This window comes from Manis javanica, chromosome 14, assembly GCF_040802235.1.
Source record: "Manis javanica isolate MJ-LG chromosome 14, MJ_LKY, whole genome shotgun sequence".
NCBI classification, from domain to species: Eukaryota; Metazoa; Chordata; class Mammalia; order Pholidota; family Manidae; genus Manis; species Manis javanica.
Genome location: NC_133169.1, coordinates 88970125 through 88984131, shown reverse-complemented (window position 1 = coordinate 88984131; position 14007 = coordinate 88970125). Strand labels below are relative to the sequence as shown.

The 14007-nt window shown below is 51.7% G+C and overlaps 1 protein-coding gene and 1 long non-coding RNA gene across 4 annotated transcripts in view; one reads left to right on the top strand and one right to left on the bottom strand.

Annotated features, from left to right (window-relative positions):
• LOC108391032 (uncharacterized) overlaps window positions 1-14007 on the bottom strand; it is a 332816-nt gene that overhangs the window by 35586 nt on the left and 283223 nt on the right. The window contains exon 10 of one of the 2 annotated variants that reach the window (XR_012125170.1): window positions 3990-13366. The exons of the other annotated variant lie outside the window; for it this stretch is intronic. This is a non-coding gene — a long non-coding RNA (uncharacterized lncRNA). Of the gene's footprint in view, window positions 1-3989; window positions 13367-14007 lie in introns of those variants that run through there. 2 annotated transcript variants of the gene reach the window in all.
• The window catches only part of FGF1 (fibroblast growth factor 1), a 90040-nt gene that overhangs the window by 12577 nt on the left and 63456 nt on the right, over window positions 1-14007 (top strand). The gene's annotated exons all lie outside the window — the stretch shown is intronic.

Below are 14007 nucleotides of genomic sequence, written 5' to 3'. Positions count from 1 at the left end.
AACCCTCCTTCGCTCACAGCCTCAGAAGGACCCAGCCTGCTGATACCTTAATTTTGGACTTCTCCCTCCAGGGCTGTGGGATAATACACAGCTGCATCGCTTTGAGGGAGTGAAGTGCCAGGACAGTTCCTGTAAAGTGTTCTAGCCACGGTGGCCCCTCAGCACCCCACAGGGAAGGATCACAGAGGGATCCTGAGACTGGTCAGCAGGCGTGGCAGCTCGGCCTGGGGTCCAACAGCAGGCCCCAGTTTAGCATCAGTCAAAGGACACAAAGAACCCTTGTGGCCACAGCCTCTCCTCTGCCTCCTGGGCTTTGCCTGGAGCTCCGGAGAGGGCAGGCTCTCTGGAGGCTCACTGGTCAGCGGGCTACGGAGGATGGCATAGATTTGAGCTGTCAAGGGGAAGAGATGAGGGTAGGCAGCCCGGACGGCCCCCCTGAGGATGCTGGAGTGGAAGAGGGCAGAGACCGGTCCGAAAAGGGGAGGGCCACGGGCCTGAAGCCAAGTCTTGCCTCATCCTGGATTCCATGCAGGCAGCAGCAGGCTGGGCCTGCGGCCCTGGGGAATTCCGGCGTGGCATCGGTGGCCCTCCCAGGGGCCTGAATGTCCCGGCTACTGTCACTGGGTCACTGACATCTCACCAGTGCCCACTGTTGCTGGCACAGTCACACGAGAATGAGAAATGCCATGCCTTTAGCAAAAGCCTCATCTGCTACAAAAGGAATTCTCTTCCTCAGTCTTTGAGCAGAGGGACTGACTGGATTTGCCTGAGCCAGGATGAGTTCTTGGGGCAAGTGGAGCACACTCTGGAGAAGAGGGGGTTTTCAGGAAGGTGAGGAAGCAGCCAGGACCTCCTGGGCAGCAAGATCTCTGACTCCCACCCCTCCTGCATCTCCCACCTGCTCCAGCCCCACTGGCCTCTCTCTGTTCCTCTGCAGCGCCATGCCCTGTCCTGTGCAATTGCTGTTCCATGTGCCTGGTATGCTTTTCCCCAAGTTCTTCACATAGCAGATATCTTTTTAACCCTTAGGCCTCACCTCTTTTGCCAACTCCTCAAAGAGGCTTTCCTCCCTGTTACTCCCCATCTTACCTGTTTCCTGCACATGGCACTTTTCCTGGTAGTCATCTTGTCAACTATTCACCACCTGCTATTGCCCATCCTCCCCACTAGAATGTGAGCCTCAGGAGGGCAGGACCTCCTCTCTCTTGTTCCCTGCTGTGGCCCTGGGACAGAGCCTAGCCTCCTGGTCGGTGCTCAGTAAGCATTGGTCCAATGAATGAAGGAGTGAATTCACTCAATCATGGGGGCGGGAAATCCAATATGCCAAGGACAGCAGTGGGACCCCCACTCCCACGCCACTGTCCCTCACAGCCTTGGAAAGCAGAGCATGCCATCGAAAAGCAAAGTTGACCGGTTTGCCTTGAGGGCCTCTGACCCTGACTTAGGGGGGTCCCAGGACCCCCTGCTACTTGGTCAGCCACCCTAGCTTAGTCGGCTTAGTTTAATCTCTTGAGAGAACTCACTTTGGAAGCCTGGAAAACTCTAGCTTTGTTCGTGCTTCGAGATGAATAAATTCTTTCAGCTGATGGGCATCAGAGGCAAACAAACACGTGATTGGGTGCCCAGAAGGGAGACCTTGGTCCGGGTGCTCTGGCCTCACACCCAGGCAGGCAGACAGGGCAGCTCGCCTCTGCCTTCGCCATCGGTCTGGTGGGAAAAGCAGAAGCAGTTGGCACTGATCAATCAGTGTGGGCAAAGTGCTGCACCAACACCCTGGGGACACAAAGGGCTTTTGGAAAACAAGACTCTTCCTGTCCTCCTCCAGAATTGGGGGGGGGGGGGAGTGGAGAATGAATGTCCCCATCACCCCCTAGAGCACCCGCAGCGGCCCTTGGCCCACAGGACATTTCCCTGGTTCAGTGGCAGGCTGCGTCGGCCCAGGGCTCTCGGCCTTTCGTCATAAGATGGTGTTTAAATTACAGAAACAAAACATTTTTGTGTTTGAAGAAATACTGGGGCCGCGTCTGGTGGCAGAGATGCAGGTTGGCTTCAGAACGGTTTCTTGCCAAGGAAAAAAATCTCATGCTCACTTGGCCACACAAGATGTGCTGCCATTCTCCCGGGCCAGTCCTGAGGTGTGTCTGCTGAGGGCGCAGGAAGCAAAGGGCTAAGTTCCCCGGAAAGGGAGTTGGCTCGTGCGATGGAGGGTTCTTCCTTGGGTTCCAGCTCCGCCCCATCGCGCCCAGTAGCTCCCACTGTGGCAGGGTGGCCGTCTGTGCTGTGCGACAGCAGGGCAGCGAGACGGGTGGGAGCACAGACCGTGGGGTAGGACGTCCGGGTTTGGGTTCTGGCTCAGACACTCAATAGCTGCCCGGCCCTGGCCAAGTCACATAACTTTCCATTTCTGTAAAATAGAGATAATAGCGGCACCTGCATGCCAGGGACGTGGCAGGGTGTTAATACAGGTGAGGTCTGTAATGTAAGTGTTCTATTAGCCAAGTAAGTTTTTACCCTCTGTGGGGCTGGGTTAAGACTTTAGTGAGACAGTACATGCACAGCACCAAAACTGTGTTAGTATTCAGTGCATAGCGCCTAGCATTTGCCCAATAAAATATTCATTATTATTGCTACCGAAAGCTTTGCAGTCTAAGGTGTTTTGGGAAGCCTTTATAAGAATGTATTTGAATCGAAAAAGTGGTCCTGGGACATGAAGGTCACCTGCTGCCCGCTGTCCCCCTGTCAGTCAATTCCCAAGGCACAGTTATCACCCTGTGTTTTGTCAGCACGTCAGAGCCTCCAGTCAGGAATCTAGAACTAGCCAGGAAAGCAAGAGCCCCCTTAGAGAGTTCAAGTGTGGCGTGGACACAGGCTGCATGTTCCGCAGTTTTAAGCTGTAGGCTTTTCCAGTGAACAGTCAGAGAAGAGTTGACTTCATCAGGCCCCTTTTGCTCAATTCACAAAAAGGCTTTGGGAGTCCCGCCCACCCTGGAGCGTGCAGTTCCTCAGAGACTCCTCAAAAGTCCTGTTCCCTGTCCCCTGGCCCTGGGCTTTGAGTTTAAATCATCTGACGGTTGAGCACAGGGATGAGAGGGCTGCTCTGCGCTTGGCTGGAAACTGCCGTCCTGCAGCCGGGCTGCCTGCCGCTCCGCCCCTCCGCCGAGTGGGGACGGGCCCTTCCCGCTTGGGCTTCCCTGTCTCCAGAAGTTCCTCCCTAGAAGGTAGCTGTGGAGGCTGACTAAGGGTGGTTTGCAGAGTTCCAGCTGCCCCTCGGGACCTGTCGATCTCCTTCGCCTTCCTTGGTGACCCTCTGACTATCACAGAGCTGTGGATGTGGAAAACCCCAGTGGCGATCAGTGCTTTAGAGGTTTGCAAATATTCCAACACCAGGTGACCATGAGCGCATCCCATGGCTTTGGAGCAGCACAGAGAGATGGCTTATGGGAAGGGGTCCAGGTCATGGTGTGGAGGAGGGGATGCTGGCAGCCCCACACTCGGCTTGGCCTATCTGTGCACCACGGAGGCCGGGCCCAGATCGCGGATTTTCAGCTTGTTGCTCCCTGGGGCCGTCAGACTTCTCACCAACACCCGGAGATTGATGGTCTCCCATAAAGGAGGTGGGCCCCTCCCTGACCTTCCCCAGATGCCTCCCCACCTCCCACTAAGCCCTGAGGGCTTAGTGCACAGCTGGTTCAGGGTGGATCCGAGTGCAGGCGGTGCAAGTAGGGGAGAGCGTTTCCAAGGTGATGTCCGAGTTGTTTCTATTGACCCACTGATCTGACCCTCCCTGCCCCGCGCTGCTGCTCCAGAGCCAAGCGAAGGCTTTGGAGGCGCCTACACCTTGGGGCGGCTGGCTGGGGCCCTGCTGTGGTGGGAGGTTTGGACCCCACACTGGGATGGGCCCTGGGGAAGGTCAGGGGAAGGGCGAGCCGAAGCAGGCTTCGGTGCCTCTGTTACCTCCCCACCTTGCCCTCTTCTTTTGATGGCAGGGCAGGCAGACGTGGGGTACGGAGGCCCTGTTCTGGGAGCTGTAAAGAGCGTGCTTCAAGAACGCCCTCTGACCGTGCCCTGCTGTAGGATGAACGCACATCCTGAATTGGCTGCTACCGTCAGGTCAAGAGAAAGCCTTCTGGTGACTAATGAGAGTCCCACATCCGTCAGACTCCTGTGGCCTCCAAGTCAGTGTTTCCTCAGAGTCAAGGTCCCTTTCTCCTCCCTGCCGGTCCCACATCCTGCTGGGCCTGCGTTGGCCAGTTCATGTTTCTCATTATCTCTCCTCCATCCTCTTTGCAAGCTTCTCACCCCGCCCAAGGGTTTTATTTTTAAACTTGCAGAGTAATGCTAGGGCTGAGCAGGACACACTGCCCACATTCACGGGAAACTGGGATGCCTAGAGGAACACCCCGCTTTTTGGGGACTTCCTCCCTCTCTTTCATACTTAGGAGGGACCTTCTCCATGAGAAGCCCAGCCCTGAGGACCCTACATTCTAACGGGGCAGGGGAGAGTGGGGGACACACAGAGCATGCACAGGCGCACGCACACACACACACCCGTAAGCCACCAAGAGATGAAGTAGAAATTGTGAGAAGATCTATTCCAGAAAAGGAACAAAGAGGTCCTGGAATAAGAGAAGCCGTCACAAATGAGGCAGAGAGGGAAGCCTCTCCAAGGTGGCGACACAGAGTGAGGCCCAGAAAAATGAGAGCCGCCATGCATGCAAAGGGCAGGGGTGAGGGCGGAGGGAAGAGCACATGAGAAGGCCCTGGGGTGGGCAAGTGCTTGGTGTGTTCGAGAAGCCAGGAGAAGGCCAGGATACATCAAACTGAGAGAACAAAGGGGAAAGTGCTCAAGATGAAGCTGGGCAGGCGTACAGAGCCCTGGAATCACGCAGAGTTGGGCTTTATTCTGAGTGCAGTGGAAAGCCATCAGGGATTAGCATGAGGGGGTGACATGCCATGACTGATGTCTCAAGATCCTTCTTTGGTCCTAAGTGGAGAACTGAGTCTAAGGAGACAGGAGTTAGGGGACCTTGCAGTGCACATGCATGTGCGCGCACACACACATGCAGAAAGGAAAGGATGGTAGCTGAGGCTGGAGTGAGGCACAGCTAGAGTCAGGCTGACTCTTGCAGGAATTAGCCTGACATTACATGTTTCCTTCCAAGGAGCTCATGGGACAGCAGCCTACACACATAAGACAGACGAGAACACCAAGGTCCAACGTCATAGAGTTGGTTTGGCATCAGCAATAGAGTGTAGATATCCTGTGGTCTATAACTAGCCACATTTATTAGGTTTCCAAACACAATTAAGTAAAATCTTTGTCGAATATTGGCTCCCAGGATTTTCTAAAAGGTGTATAAATACTTCAGTCTCTCTTTACAGCACAGCAGCTCTCTCTGTCCTTTATAGTTTTGGCTGGGATATGAGGCCAATGGCTTTGACTGAGTGATCTCACTTATGTGCAAAATTCAAAGGTGACTTTATGTGCCTGAATGACCTGAACAGCAGGCCCTGCTCTCCAAGAGAAACACAACTGTGTTATATTCTTTGGAGGAAAGGAGATGGAAAATGAAACAGAACAGCAATGTAGGCATTCTACATGGAGTAAAAATAGTCATGGCTATTATTCGTTTCCTACTTACTTTGAGGCACTTTTCTTGTAGTAACTCATTCAATCCTCCAAAAGGCCAATGAGGCAGGTACCACTCTTAATCCTTGTTACTGCTAATGGAGCTGAGCCTTAGAGAGAAGGGAAGTGGTGCCTGGTGGTAGAAGTGGCAGAGTCAGGGCTCGGAGGCGGGTCAGTCTCCGTCCGCAGACCTCCTGACCCCCAGGGCTCCCTGCCGTCTGCTCGGGTCGCTGCTGTGTTTCAAAAACTGTGCAGAAAGACTTGAAGGAGGTCATCCAAAATGTTAGGAGAGCAGGAATGAGTACATTGTATTCTTTGTTGTTGTTAGCTCTTTTTAATGCTTTGAGTACTCACGAATGATTTAATGAAATTGTTGAGTTAATGAGTATATTACTTAATTACTTTTAGATAATTAAGTAATATATTTCATTATAGGAAATGTAAGCAATACCAGAAAATAAGGTTCAAGAAAACAAAAATTTACCCATTCATCTGGAGATAATCACTGATAAAATATTGGTATTATTGACTAATACTGTTCTAGTTCTCTCTCCTGTGCTCATGTATGTCTGTGTCTGTCTCTGTCCACCTTCCTACCTATGCATGTGTGTGTGTGTGAGAAAAAATTGCATCATACTGCGTTTATAGACTATTACTTTTTCACTTGGCTATATATCACGGGCATTCTCTATTCCATTTAACATTCTTTTAAAATAGAATTTTTAATGGTGGCACTCATTCCTCTATCGTTTATTTAATGAGTCCTCTATCATTGGATATTCAGTTTGTGGTCACTGTTATTAATAGAGCTGCATTGAATGTCCTTTTAAAAAACATCTGTGCGTATCTATATGCCTATTAAAGAGGAGAGAACATTATACACTGAGATACAAAAGGGAGACAGATACTTATTTGAGGGGCTCTTTTGGGCAGGCCAAACAGCATGCTTCTTGCATGGGTCCCGCCGAATCACTGCGCGCTGAGGAGATGTCATTTAGAATACTCCCCACGTCGGTTGAGAGGGGTGGGTGGGGAGGGAGAAGGCGATTAAGGGGCACTATAATTCACAATCACAATATAGGTGGGTCACGGGAAGGCAGTACAGCACAGAGAAGACAGGTAATGACTCTATAGCATCTTAATATGCTGACAGACCATGTCTGCAATGGCCGGGGGGTGGGGGGTGGTGAAGCCTTGATAATATGGGTGAAAGTTGAAACCACAATGTTGTTCATGTGAAACCTTCATAAGATCGCATATCAATAATACTTTAATAATAATTTAAAAACCTAAAAAAAAAATTCCCCATTTCCCTGGTCTTTATTCACCTCTCAAGTATGTTTTTGGTGCAGTTCTGTAGCAGTGCAGCTAGGTTAAGGCAAATTCAATTATGGCTAAAATGTGGGCCACTAAGTCAGACAACTGGGTTTAAATTCTAACCCTACCCATAGCCAGCTGCGTGGCCCCAGGCAAGTTCATTTCCCTGAGCCTCAGTTTCCCCATACGTAAATGGCACATGCATCAGAAGATGCAAGGAGGTGACCCAGGCAGAGCTCCCCTGAGCACCTGTCCAGCATGGAACAGTGCTTAGTCCTTTGAAGGGAGGGAAAGATTATTCTCACAAGCTCAGGGTTTGGAAAACTCCCTCCCAACCTACCCTGCGGGATCCAAGGAAAATGAATTTAAAAACCATTCCACATTCCCTCTGGCTAGATTACCATTTTGGGGTATGTTGTGTTTATGTCAAAGTCTAAAGTGTTAAAAAACAATCAACTCCTTTTTCCATCCTTGTCAAGAACCAGGTTTGTTGGAGAAGATAGATTTCAATTCTGTTGTTCACAGCTGCATTTAGCATCTAGCCAGCTGTGTTTTATAACCATCTACACTAAAATGAAAACAAAGCAGGCAAAAAAAACACAGACCACAGAAAGAACTAACATGACTTATATATCCTACATTGTTGAACACAAACATACCACTGGCACATATAGTAGTTGCTCATTAAATCTTGTTGCCTATATTTCCCATGTATATGTTTTCCTTACAAACAGCAAGCTGTTGAGAAATAAATCAGTATATTCATCTCATCGAAATACTGTCAGAGCCTGTTTGGAGGGGCAGAAGGTGATAGGTGATTAAATGAACAGATGCTTTTTGAGTTTGGAAATTAAGTGTTGGGAAACTTTATCCTCCTAACTCATGGCTCTTGAAATATTTATGATCCTGGCAGAATTGTGTAGGGATTTTTCTAAAATCACCACCATGGGAAGCATATGTGGTAAAGCCCCTCTGATGGCCAGACCAAGTTTTTCTATCTTTGTCTGTCTATGGGAAATGTCCAAAAAAATCTTAGTGTATGTGTAATAGTGTCTCCTCCATATCAAAATGGCTCTAGAGATCACAGATAACACATTTGATTATAAAGCAACCCAACACTGAGCCAAGATATTAGATGCAGGGCAAACTCCTGAAATCAAGTAACTATGAGATACCCCATAATTTCCCAAGAAATGACTGGAAGAGCTAGAACTATTAATCTAGCAGTTAGATTAACTATTAGGTATTTTTTTCTTCATCTGTTTTGCTTATATTGGTTGACTGCCTTCTGTGCTAAGAGATCAGGCCATGGGTGACTCAGAGATAAAGTGTATTCTCTGCTCTCACGCATAAGTTAGTGCAGGGGGTAGATAGACCAAGAGCTCGATGGAACCTTAAATGGAATGAATGACTGCTGGGCCATGCAGGAAACCAGGGGTCCTTGAAGGAAGGACTCTTCTTATCAAGGGATCAGGGAAGGACTTGCAGTAGAGGTAGCATGTGTCATAGGCCTCGAAGGTACAAAGAGTTTTAATTTGCAGAAGAGGGGAAGGCTGATGAGATCAGGTAGGATGTAGTGGGAGGAGAGGCTTCTAAGACCAGATTTACGGTCACTGGAAAGCTTTGCCAAGGACTTAATGTCTGGGAAGGAGGGAGCAAACGCGTGCTTCTGATAATAGAAGGGCAGCGTGTGCCAGTCTTCCTGTAGAAAAAGGTCCTCAGCGGCAGGGCGCAGTGACTGAAGAGCAAAGCAGGTGGGAGACCAATCCTGAGGCCCCAGCTTCCGTTTTCCATCTGTTTAACCTCTTGGTAGGTCTGGACAGCTTGGACCGGTACCAGCTTCCCCCTGAATGCTCTGATCCTGCGCCTTCAGCCTCTAGCCTCCTGCAGCTTCTCTGGACGAGTGGCCGCGTTGGGCATCCGTGGGAACACCGGGCGTCCTCCAAGGCGGCTGCCTCTGTCCGTCTCTCTTAGGCTCCAGGTTGTTTGGCACTGAAGATCCCATGTCTCCCCTCTGCTCAGACTCTCCCACATCTGCCTCTACTGGGGCTCTGCTTCTCTCCAGAGCCCCATTTCCACCGCCTGCCCGTCTCTCGGCAGGGCCCTCACCTGGGATGCGCGCACGCCGCAGCAGGCCCGGTGTGTGCTCTGAGAGGCCCCTCCTGGCCTGTCCCTTGTCTCAGTGCGCAGCCTCTCTGTCATCCTCCGCCCTCCCCAACACACACCCGACTTATCTCTGCTTATTCTTCGCTGAGCTCCTGTCATTTGCCAAATCCACCCCTTCCTCCTCCCAGGGGGCTCAGGAGCCCATCCTCTCCCCTCCACCCTCAGGGCTGTACTTAGGACATTTGTCTATTTCAGTTCTACAGTGTTTCACAGAGCATGGGGACTGTGCCGGGGATACTCCGCGTGGAGGACGCCCACAGCCCCTGCCCACACTAGCTTGCAGTCTAGTAAGGAAGAGAAATGTCCAACAAGGACCTGAAGTCTGATGGATTTCTCAAAGATGGAAACAGAGCCCTGTGCCTCGTGGCCTGGCCTTCCGTCTGCCTAGTGCTCACCCAACCCCCAAAGGGTTTTCCTATAAAATGTTATCAGAAGCATCTTCCAAATTCCGTTCTAAAAAATCTGCACTGCTTGCAGACAAAAGTCTAAGCCCTTTGGAATGGCATAACTGGAGGTCCTCCGTGATCGGACTCCAAACTAGCATCCCGCACGCAGCTGCCCAGCAGCACCAGTCACGCACACCAGAAGACCGCCTCTGCTTGCCCACGCCCGGGCCTTTGCTCAAGCTAGCCCTTTACTCCGTTCCGCGTGTGTAAAGCCTCTTTGTCGTCGTGGCTGAGCTGCCACAGCTGCCCCCAGATCCTCCTGGACCCCTTGGCCCCCCGCCCCTCGCACCTCCACCATGGCACCTACCATAGCATGTCTCATTTACGAATCTGCTTCTCACCCTCTGTCAAGGATAGGGAGTGGGACTTACCCATCCTGAATAATCATGACAAAAATAACAGCTAAAACTACGGATGCTTTCTGTGTGCCAGGCACCCTGCTGAGTTACTCGGCTGCATCTTTATGACAAGCACGTGGGGAGGGCGCTCTCCGCTCTCCCTGGTGTCATTTTACAGATGCAGCCCCTGAAGCTCAGAGAGGTGAGCTGACTTTCTGGGTTTAAATCAGAACACCTGCCTTCAGAGCCCAGGCCTCTGACCAGCACTCCACCTGTATCCCCTCACGGTATCTTGTCAGGTCCCTTGTAGTTAGTCATTAATGGGGGTGGCTTAATTAAGTGAATGGGGACAGTGACGCCCAGGGCGGAGAAGCTCCTCAAGGCCCTACTGCACATCACCGTCACTGAGAGATGCTGGAGGCAGATGGTCCGCGGACACCTCTTCTCTTACATGTATTAACTAGGAAACAGAAGTTTTCAAAGGAAAGCTAAACATTTTTTATTGATTCAGTGGCAGAGGATTAGATGGCGGCTTGTTGAATCCAGACTGATTTAATCCAATTTGCTTTGGGCGGGCACATGCCCCTGATCGCACGGCCCTGGGAGACCACGCATCCCAAGCGGAGAGCTTCCCCCTCACATGGTGGCCGCCGCCTCTGCCCCAGCCTGCGAGGAGGTAGTTAAGGAGGGGAGCACCTTCCCTGCCTCCCTGGACTGGACCCGCCTGTTTCCTTAAGGGAGGGGAGTGGTGCAGAGCCCAGGCCCTGTCCCGCTCAGCTCGGCTCCAGACAGACCTGCCTTTGTGAGCAGGGGCAGGAGGGAGGGCCTCTGGGCACCCAGGTTGGTGGGAGCCCGAGGGGAGAGGGGCCAGAGGGGAGAACTGCGTGGGGAAGGTTGGGAAAGAGAGGGCTGGTGGCCCTGAAGGCTACACACGGGCAGCCACCCCCGGCCAGCCAGGGCCGCTTCCTCCTTTCCTTTCAGGGCACGGGCAGGAAAGTGTGTGAACAGGGCAGGAGCTAGCTCCTGGGAGCCTGCAGGCACGGGGCTCCAGGCCCCGGGGTCTGACCGGCAGGCCCTTGGACCTTTCAGAGCACACCCTGCCCCTCAAAGACACCTGCAGTGTGGGAGGTTTGGTACCAGGAGGGAGAACGCCCACTCCGTGCGTTACCTGTCCCCATTGGCTGGGGAGGGACTACAGGGTGGGTGGCCTCTCCTGGCTGTGTTTCTTCACTTGGCTTGAATTTGGCTTGTTGGTGTAGACATCTTAATGTGCCATGTTGTCCTCCATAGCCTGGCTTAAATGCCACATACTTTCTGAGAACATGTCAGAGGATATACAGACAGGCAGACAGGCAGACAGGCAGACAGACAGACCAATAAATAAGTGCTCGCTGGGAATCTTGTCTAACACACCATGACTTCTAGCCTCTGAGTCAATGATGCCACACTGCTGTATTTTGTGAAATCTTACACCCCACCCCACCCGGCATTGCACTATGTCCTTAAGATTTTTAGTGAGCAGAAACAAGTCTTGAACAGCTGGGACTTTTATGATATGTTCCTTAGACCATGAGAGTCATTCTGCTCTGCTACAAACCCAGTGGAAAGTCCCAATCCCACAGCTTCCCCCAGGGACATCCACATCCCCTGATGGTGTCTGGATGGATCCCGTGACAACCGGACCTTGAAGGGGAGCCAGTGGCTATTTCACTAACAAAGTCTGAGACTTTTATGAAATGCTGTGCTTCAGCGGCGCAGGTCACACTGGAATTCCACCAGCAAAGTTCAGATAAAAGTCTGGCTTTCCTGACCTGGGATGGATGCACTGAGGCGGACCAGTTAGAGAAGGCAGAGCGAGGCAGGGGACGTGTATCACCTCAAAGGGGAAAGGTTTCCCAGACAGCCAACCTGGGGAAAAGGCATTAGCTCCATCTTGGGGGCTCATGAAGTGAGGAGGAAGATGAGGGATCACGACAAGAACTGGCAACGCCTGTCCAACCCGTGAGCCTCTGCAGCCTCCGCAGAGGAAAAGCTTGTTTGCAGTGTTTGAAGAGGAACGTTGTGCAATGATCTCAGGACCATGCAGGCTCTCGGTATGCAAGTTATGAATGTTGTAAACATAAAGCCTGAGCGATTTTGCTATGCCAGGCTTACTAGGTAGAAGAATCAGACTTTGAGAACAACATGGATGCCCACCTAGCTCACAGTGTGTCCAGGGAGCCCCAGCAGGATGGGCGCAGACAGCAGAGGGATGTGAGCAGGGGTGCAGGAGGACCCCTGTGGGGGGAGGTCCTGGGTCACTACATGCTTGAGAAAACCCCGGCCAGGCTTTGTGGAGACCTTTTCCAAAGGAGGTGAGCCAGCCCTCTTCCCAAAGAAAATAGTTCCCAAAGTACTGTGTTCGGAGCGGTCACAGTCCTGAGGAAGGGGGTGCTGGGCGGACGGGAAGCTGGCTCAGAAAGGAGGGTGGTGTAGAATGGGTGTGTGCACGCGCGTGCGACGGGGCAAGGTGAGGCCGTCGTCCTAACACGCGCCGTCGCCGAGCATGAGGGCCGATCTGAGTTCTGAGTCCCTTTCCCATCTGAGAATCTGAGATGGATGTTTTGTGGTGGGACTTCCCAGTTATCTCAGGAATAATAACAACACCTTTTAGAAAGCGTGACCTCGTTATGCTATTATTTATTTGTAACACAATCATCATTTAATGTTGACACAATGTAGCTCCTCACTAAGGACTTCACCTCATTTGATCCTCACAATAAGCCTGTGAGTGTAGGAAATACTGTTCTGCCCTTTGTAGAGGAAAGGAGACTGAGGTTCAGAGAGGTGGCGTCGCCCAGCCCAGGTTTTGAGGTGAGTAACAGCCGAGTCAAGACTTGCCCTCAGTGGGGCGGGCTCCAGCACCCAGGCCCCGTCCCCCAGGGAAGAGGCTCCCCCAGGCCAGAGAGGAGAGGAGGCCCTTGGATGTCAACAGAGCCGTGTATCTAGTGCAGGCGGACCAACCACAAAACACCCTAACCACCACTCACTGGATGTCCACGTCCAAACTTTATCAGATCTAAGACACCATCAGTTATAAGACACAGCGTCATGTTATGTATCACTCAGAAAAAATGCTGTACGTCCTCATTTTAGAGATGTTAAAATACCAAAAGAAAACTGCCTCTGAGGCTTGGTGACATCTTTTAAGCACCACGATGTGCTAGGAGCTTTACCCCTACTATTTCATGTCATTCCAACAGGCTTTTCTTATCACCCCCACTTTTGTAGATGGGGACACGGGGCTTTAGCACAACAGAGCCTATATCCACGGTCAGCGACACACAGCCGGGGAGCCGCGGAGTCTGGAGCTGTCCTCGGCAACTTCCTGTGCCAAATCCTTGCCCTTAACCTCTAGGCCAAAGCGCCTCTGAAGGAGATGGGCCACGTCTGTCATTTGTTCCTTCTGACATGCAGCCAGCCGGGCAGACCTGAAACACAATGGAGGCACCTGACTTGCACAAGAGAACCTTGCCCCCCTCCTCTTTGCAGGCTCATCCATGCCTGACATTGCTCTGATTCTCAAGCACCCCCTGAACTCTGGGGGGGTGTCCTCTGGTTGGGAAGTCAGGCGATGCCTTAGGAAGACCCTCAGAGCTTTGCTCATTCATTTCCTAGTTGAAAAGACTCCTCAGCCCAGTGTCTTTCTCTGACCTATTTCTCCCTTTTCCCAAACTCCAGTGGGCGATTTGCAACAGATTTGGCAGCAGCATCCTTGACCTCGAACTCTATTCTTCCCACATCTCCTTTGCCTCCTCCCTCTCCCCAAGTGTCTTAACTCCTTGGCCTCACCCTGCCTTGTTCAAGAGCCTTATTCATGTCTTAATCACATCCAAGCCCTGTTTCACATCTTCTTCCCGTAACACATTTTCTAGAATCCCCGTGTGTTAAAATGAGAATACGGGGTAAAAGAGAGGTGGAGCAAGGAGATTGTATGCGTGGAAAGAGTCACCTGGACCAGTGCTCATGCTTCCTGACCCCAAGGCCTCCATCACCCGCTGTGGGCTGGACACCGACAGGCTGGTCTCTGTGTGTCCAGCTCGTGTCTTCACTGTAGATCTTCCTGCCCCTC